Here is an 8,343-nt window from a genome sequence, read left to right as displayed (position 1 = left end):
AGAAAATTTTTGTTTATAAAGAAATTATGCTCATAGATTTTAATTTGCACATGATGACTTAATCGCTAAACAATACAACAATGATTCAATCAAAGAATCAATCAAAATAACAAGTCAATGCAATGTATTGAATTTATATCAAAACTATACAAGATGTGTATTTGCACAAATATTAATATGAGGTGGATTCTATAATCACAGTTTATAGTTCAATCATCAATAAGAAAAATTTAATATCCCAGTTCTAACAAAACCCATATTTTAACAAATAAGTCACTACCAAGAAAAAACCTAACAACCCATGATTCTTAGAAAGCAAAAAACACAACCTAAGATGCAATTTCTACGAAATTATAACGGAGAGAGAGAGAGAGAGAGAGAGAGAGAGAGAGAGAGAGAGAGAGAGAGAGAGAGAGAGAGAGAGAGAGAGAGAGAGAGAGAGATGAAAAACAAAATGTTTTGCACGGTGGAAGCAAATTTTTGCGTATAGAGATTATGCTTATAGATTTGAATTTGCACATGATGACTTACCTTTAAATTAAAAAATTTAGTTGAAAATAGTTTTGAAAATACTTTTTTATCTGAGTTTGGAAAACAAAATGTTTTGAGCGGCGGAAGCAAATTTTTGCGTATAAAGAGATTATGCTTATAGATTTGAATTTGCACATGATGACTTAATCGTTAAACAACACAACAATGATTCAGTCAAAGAATCAATCAAAATAACAAGTCAATGCAATGTCTTGAATTTACATCAAAACTATACAAGATGTGTATTTGTATAAATATTAATATGAGGTGGATTCTATAATCACACTTTATAGTTCAACCACCAACAAGACAAATATAATGTTCTGGTTCTAACAGAACCCACATTTTAACAAATAAGTCACTACCAAGAAAAAACCTATCAACATACGATTCTTAGAAAGTGATAAACACAACCTAACATGAAATTTCTACGAAATTATAAAAGAGAGAGAGAGAGGGAGAGGGAGAGAGGTTTACATATAAATTTATAGAGGCTCATCTATCGTCCTCGCTAAGCTTAATCCATGCTCTAATGGTTACCAATAGAAAAATAATGATTCATATACATTGTAAATCATATGGAACTCTTGAAATTTTTTTCAAAAGGAGGACTTGGTTGTGAAGGCCCTTAGATTCTTAAACCGCAGTTGGAAACTCAAAGTCACTTCGATTTCTAAGTCTAAGGATTTTTCATATATGGCGTACTTGCTAAAAGTACAATGAGCGATAACCCCTGGTTGTGTGGGATTGTCTTAGGGTTTTAGGGGCTGTTGGGGTGTTAGAGCAAGCTCACGAAGGGATAGTGAGTATCTTTATGTGTGAGTGATTTCTAAGTAAATTAAATTCCAGTCATTCTCTCAAGAAGTGGAGCCATTATTCCCTTATTATAGAGTTCAATTGGGCCTGGATCTTAGGACCTAAGAGTGTAGTTACCATATCTTTCTCTCAGGAAGTGGAGCCATTATTCCCTTATTGTCCCGGAGAATATGGCTTCCCTCTTTGACCTCTTCCCCATACTATTATGGGATATGGATACATCATTCCCCGTGTTTTCATAAGTGGGTGAGTGATGGATTTCTAGCACCTGTACTAAAAATGTCTCAAGTAATAAAATGATTAGTCTCCACAAGGATTATTGTATTTTTATCAAACAACCATGACTTGTTTTGAAATATTAAAACTTGGTGTTTAGCAATAATGCTAATTAACCGGAAAAATAAATAAGTGTTGGAAGTTGTCAGATAAAAGGCAATCAGGCCTTATTCAAATTCCCTAAATCTCACTATTTATGATTGTATTTCTTGTCTCTTAAATTAATTCCATAGGATTACGACGAGTTAACATAACCGTTATACCTAATTCCTTGGTATATAACCCACTAAATTATACGACAACCCCCTAATCCCTTAGGCCAGTTAGAAGTCAAATCAGGCGAAATAAGCACGTTAATTCCTAAGTCACAACTTATAATCGTTGATCACTAAATCAATTGCCAAGTTGAATAATTACTCTAGATCATATGTATAGAGTTAGGGTCGGTAATACCTACAAACTTGTTTTTAATATATGCGCTCGTCAACACATAAAAGGCAATATAGAAAAGAGTAACTAAATAAAAACTACAATTTCAAATTAAGCAAATAATACACAACACATTATGGGCCCGTTTGTTTTGGCTTTTTTTAAAAATGATTTTGATAGTGTTACATAATTTTGTGAAAAAAAAATTTACAAAAATTTTTTTTATAAAAGCTTCAAATGAAAATTTTGTTTGAATAGATAGTCTTAGAATGTAATTTTAACTATTTCATCAATTTGTGGGAAAAAATTTTGGATATCAAAATTTCAAAAAATCACTTAATTTTGAAGCTATTTCAAATAGATTTTCCTAAAAATTATTTTTGAAATACAACTTTTTGAAAAAATTGCGATTTCGACTAAGTTTTGGTCTTCAATAATGTGTATTTATGTTATAAGATGTCAAAATTAGTATTTCATTTTAGAAAAAACAAATATAAAAAAACTTGTAATATTTTTAAAAACTGTTTTGGAAAATCTATTTTCAAAAATACAAAGAAAAAAATCCATTTTTTTAAAGCTGAAACAAACAGGCTCTCGACAGATCAAAATTAGGTTCATCTCATAAGACCTAATCAAATACAAAACTAGCTACTCATAATAACAAAATTTATAGGTAAGAGTTTAAAGATATTATACATGAAATTCAATGAGAAATTTGGTCTTCAATGGTGAGAACTTTCATTCCAGAGCTCCATTGTCGTCTTCTTTTGTCAAACTTCGTCAAAAAATCGTACACCAAAAGTCCAACCTTGTCAAAATTTCTCAAAATCCCTTTTAACGTGTCAGAAAAGTACAACTATCGTACCACGACCCATCCCGTTGTGCCACAATTTACTGGCTTCACACCTGGATCGTGCCATAATTGCTTTATTTCATGCCACGGTTTGTTGCTTTTCTTATATCAGTATCACGATTTTGACCATAAATTTTCCAGGTGCTTGCAAACGTTTTCTTCACCAAAATTCTCCTAAAAGCTGTTTTTTTCATCTTTCTTTATTTTCTTCTTAAAACTAGAACAAATTGCACTGTAAATGACTAAAAATAGAAGAAAATGCTCGATAATATTACATGATGACAGTCACTCATCACAATCGTATATTAAGTCGTTGCTTATCCTCGAGGAACTTGCTTGTAAATGAAAAATTTAACTGAAACAATATGCGTACCCTTACCAATGAACATCACCAATTTGCTATCTCTAATCATCACTTATATTTCGTGCTTCAATCTAGATAAATCAAAAAAGTTCTTCTAACATTCAAATATACTCAACATGTCTCTCATCTCACCTTTTTTCATTCAAATTGAACAGAGTGATCACACAATCACCATACAAAAATATTTTACCATAGGTTTGCAAAATTTCTGAAAAATTCAGTCAAAGTCATATCAGAATACACACTTTTACCATAGGATTAATTTATGAAAAAAGAAAAATAATAATATTCACCGATGCATATTTTTTGCATTTTTAAAATTCCTTCTTTAGTTTTTATGTGAATTCAAAGTCCATATCTTCATAACCTAATGATATCCAATTTTGAATAGATTTTTTTAACTAGCAATAGATGATGTTTTACTTTCACTCGTTTCTAGAACTATATAACTTAAATAAAGGGTAAGAACCGCGAAGAAGAAAAAAAAAGAATATGAATAAATGCTTGATCAGCGTGTCGTTGCTCTGAATTTTTTAAAATAATAAATTATTTTAAATTTACTTTATTTTAAAATTTAAGTCTTCTTCGTCATCATCATGCATGTTTTGAGAAACTCAAATTCTAAGTTTTGTTGCACATCCATATATTTTTTAAGCTACATGGGTTGCATGTTTTTGTTTTCGCTATTAAAATAATGAAGACTAGATGAAAAAATAATAGTAGCAATTACAAGATAAGAAATTATGTATGGAATCAACTTTGAACTAAATCGGTAAACAATACAACAATGATTCAATCAAAGAATCTATCAAAAACAAGTCAATGCAATGTATTTAATTTATAACAAAACTACACAAGATGTGTATTTGTATAATATTAACATGAGGTGGATTCTATAATAACAATTTATAGTTCAATCACCAAGACAAATTAAATATTCTGATTCTAACAAAACCCAACTTTTACAAATAAATCACTACCAAAAAAAACCTAACAACATACGATTCTTAGAAAGTGATAAACACAACCTAACATGTGATTTCTACGAAATTATAAAGGGGAGAGAGAGAGAGAGAGAGAGAGAGAGAGAGAGGGAGAAAGAGAGAGAGTTATACATCAGAATTTATAGTGGTTCATCTATCGTCATCTCTAAGCTTAATCCACTCTCTGATGGTTGCCCATCAAAAATAACGATTCATATACATTGTAAATCATATGAGAACTCTAGAAAAAAGTTTTCAAAAGGGGAACTTGGTTGTGAAGGTCCTTAGATTCTTAAACTGCAGTTGGCAGATAAATTAAAGTCACTTTGATTTCTAAATCTAAGAATTTGTCATATATGGTGTACTTGTTAAAAGTTCAATGAGTGATAACCCCTAGCTATGTAGGATTGTCTAATGGTTTTAGGGGTTGTTATGGTGTTAGAGCAAGCTCGCGAAGGGATAGTGAGAATTTTTGTATGCGAGTGATTACTAAGTAAATTGAATGTCATTCATTAACTCGATGGTTAAGGAATTTATAGATTTTAATTGGGTTTGAATCTTAGGACCCAAAAGTGTAGTTACCATATCTTTCCCTTAGGAAGTGGAGCCATTATTCTCCTATTATCAGGAAGAATGTGGCTTCCCTCTTTGATTGCCTCCCCATGTTTTCATGAGTGGGCAATTGATGGATTTCTAGCACATGTACTAAAAATGTCTCAAGTAATAAAATGATTCGTCTCCACAAGGATTATTGTATTTGAAATTCTGGTGTAATAGATCCAGATGTCGTGAAAGATGTCGAGACATGTGATCTGTCAAGAAACATCAGCAAGGTATATACATAGAATTATGCAAAAGTGAAAGATAAATGACACCAGTAATTGTTGACCCTGTTCGGTGAAATCACACCTACTCTGGAGGCATACCAAGCTAGGAATGAAGTCCACTATCACTAGTATTAATTCAGAGCTAAACTAGTCCCAAGATCCAGACCCAATTAAGGAGAAATCACACCTTAGGAAAGTTTGAAGTCAAATCAGGAGAAATAAGCACGTTAATTCCTAAGTCACAACTTATAATCGTTTCTCACTATATCAATTACTAAGTTGAATAATTACTCTTGATCAGGCGTATAGAGTTAGGGTCGGTAATACCTACAAACATGGTTTCAATATATGCGCTCGTCAACACAGAAAAGGCAATACACAAAAGAGTAACTGAATAAAAACTACAATATAGTTTAAGCAAATAATACACAACATATTATATGTCTCAGTAGATCAAAATTAGGTTCATCTCATAAAACCAAATCAAATGCAAAATTAGCTACTCATAATAACAAAACTTATAGCTAAGATTTTAAAGATATTATATATGAAATTCAATGAGAAATATGGTCTTCAATGGTGACACCTTTCGTTCCAGAGCACCATTATCGTTTTTCTTCATCAAACTTCGTTAAAATTCGTACACCAAAATTCTAACCCTATCAAAATCTCTCAAAATACCTTTTAACGTGTCTGAAAAGCACAACAATCGTGCCACAACCCATCCTGTTGCGCCACGATTTACTGGTTTCACGCTGGATCGTGCCATAATTGCTTTATTTCATTTCATGCCATGATTTTTTGCTTTTCTTATATTCGTTGCACGATTCTGACCACAAATTTTTCAGGGGATGGCAAACATTTTCTTCACTGAAATTCTTCCAAAAGGTGATTTTTTTCATCTTTCTTTATTTTTTCTTAAAACTAGGACATATTGCATTGTAAATGACTAAAAATAGACAAAAATGCTCGATAATATTACATGATGACAATCAATCATCACAATCGCAAATAAGTTGTTGGCTCAAGGCCAAGCCTAAGGTTTCTTGGCTCAAAGCCAAAATCCAAAAAATAATGAATCAATTTTCTTCCAATGCAAAGAATCAACTACATGGTGAATTTTTTCATCACATTTTCTTTCACCTGCATGCCATCTAATATTCCTTGCGTCATTTGCGTTAGTAAAAAGTCTCTTGAACCTTTAAATTATTGGAAAGTACCATAACACTCTAGCAGGAGGACGCTTCTTACTAACATTGTCATTGTCATCACCATTGATGTTCTTCAACTTGTAGCGCAACTCACCATATTTTGGCCATTGATCCGAATTTTCATACACTTTCCTGTATAATATGCAATCATTAGGGCATATTTTGGCATACATCAAACCCATTGAATGCAATACCTTCTTGGCCTCATAACAACAATATGGTAAATTGTCATCTTCTGGTAGCATTTGTTTTAGCAAATCAAGAAATTATGTGAAACTTTTATCCGACGACCCACCTTTTGCCTTCGGATAAAACAACTTTAACAACACAGACAATCGTGTAAAACTGGTGCACCCCTTATATAATGTCGCATATTTGTGGCTACATAATGTATCATAAACATGGGCTTTCATATCAAACGATTCTCCAATATCATGGATCATATATTCTCGTCGATCATCCATATATTCATCATCTTCATCCATTTGTGACGTCGCATTTCAATTATTGTCCACTTCTCCATGCCACATCCATGTTGTATAATTTTGACATATTCCATCACAACATAGGTGATGTAGTATTTCTTTCTTTGACTATTTTTTATATTCCCGCAAATAACACAAGGATAATAAAAGACACCATTACTGTCATGAACATTTTTTCGGAAAATTCAAGGAATTTAAGAACTCATTTCTCATACACTGGACCTAATCTATCAGCTTTCATCCAACTGCGATCGATAACAAATTCGGAAATTTATATCAAAAGACTAATTTGAATGACACACTAATGTTATACACACAACATCCTAACATGATTATATGCATATGCCTATCCAACACCAAAACCTAAAGCATATTCACAAAATGTGTATAAAACATGAACAATAAACATGACAATTTTGAAGAACATAAACAAAAGTCATTGATTCATGAAATATCAAATAAACAAAAGCATCATTTATGTGTTTAAAAAGGAAACAAGTAACCCTAGTGAAGAACCTAAACATTCAGAAGCGTGAGAGAGAGAGAGGATCGTGGAGATGGTGAAGATTTAGTTTCCATAAATGAATGAATTGGTGAAGATTTCTCTTTCATTGTCGTCTCGTTTGTAGGACACCCTTGTGTGTTATGAACGGAATAAAGTACATGTTATGTTTTAATTTTGTGGGATAGACTTTTACAACAGTGCTAGCTTCAACTGTAGTGAAATATAGAACATGTTACTACAGTTGATTAAACAACTGTTGTTGTTATATTTTCAATTTTTAAGTAAAAATTAATGTTAAGAGACACACGCTTACTTTTACTGAAAAAAATGGAAAATTTTTGATGTTGGGATTCGAAGCTCGTCGCCCAAATTATATGACAATGGTTCTTTAAAAGAATCATGATGAAAATTTTCTTAATAAAAAAAACATGCGCGTAAAAAATGAGTTATGACTATGTAGGATAAATGGTCGTGGTAATATAGTGTTATCGTAGATGTATTTTATTGTAGTGCTTGAGCAATCAGAAGTCTCTTGTTTGTGTGCTTAAGCAATCAAAAGTCTCTTGCTTATGTGCTTGAGTATTGAAGTCCCTTACTTCTGTGTTTGGGAATCAGAATGCTCTTGCTTGTGTGCTTGAGTAACTTGTAATCAGATTCGGTTATAGTGGAAATATCTTGGAAGTGTAAGCAGACTGGACTACTCCTGATTTGTAGGAGGAACCAAGATAAATTGCTTGTGTGTTATCTTGCTCTTTTATTCAATTATATTTAATATTATTCCGTTGTAATTCATCAGACTCTGAATCAGATTGTGACTATTGCAATTAAAATTTAATAACAGATTTTAAAGAGAAATAGAAGAAAAATTCAACACACTTCAACCCCCTTCTTGTGTTTTTATCACCTCCGGTATTCTTTTTTAAGGCCATCATTAGATGACTTGCAATGATCATTAAATCCTAGTTTAGTAGCTTAGTTAGATTGTGTATTTAACCACTGGTTATGTTTGCACTCAAGTTGTTAATTGTCATCAACAAAAGCATATTCAAGAGTATGTTATTCA

The sequence above is a fragment of the Vicia villosa genome, linkage group LG1, assembly GCF_029867415.1.
Source record: "Vicia villosa cultivar HV-30 ecotype Madison, WI linkage group LG1, Vvil1.0, whole genome shotgun sequence".
Lineage (NCBI taxonomy): Eukaryota > Viridiplantae > Streptophyta > Magnoliopsida > Fabales > Fabaceae > Vicia > Vicia villosa.
This window is presented reverse-complemented; position numbering follows the sequence as displayed.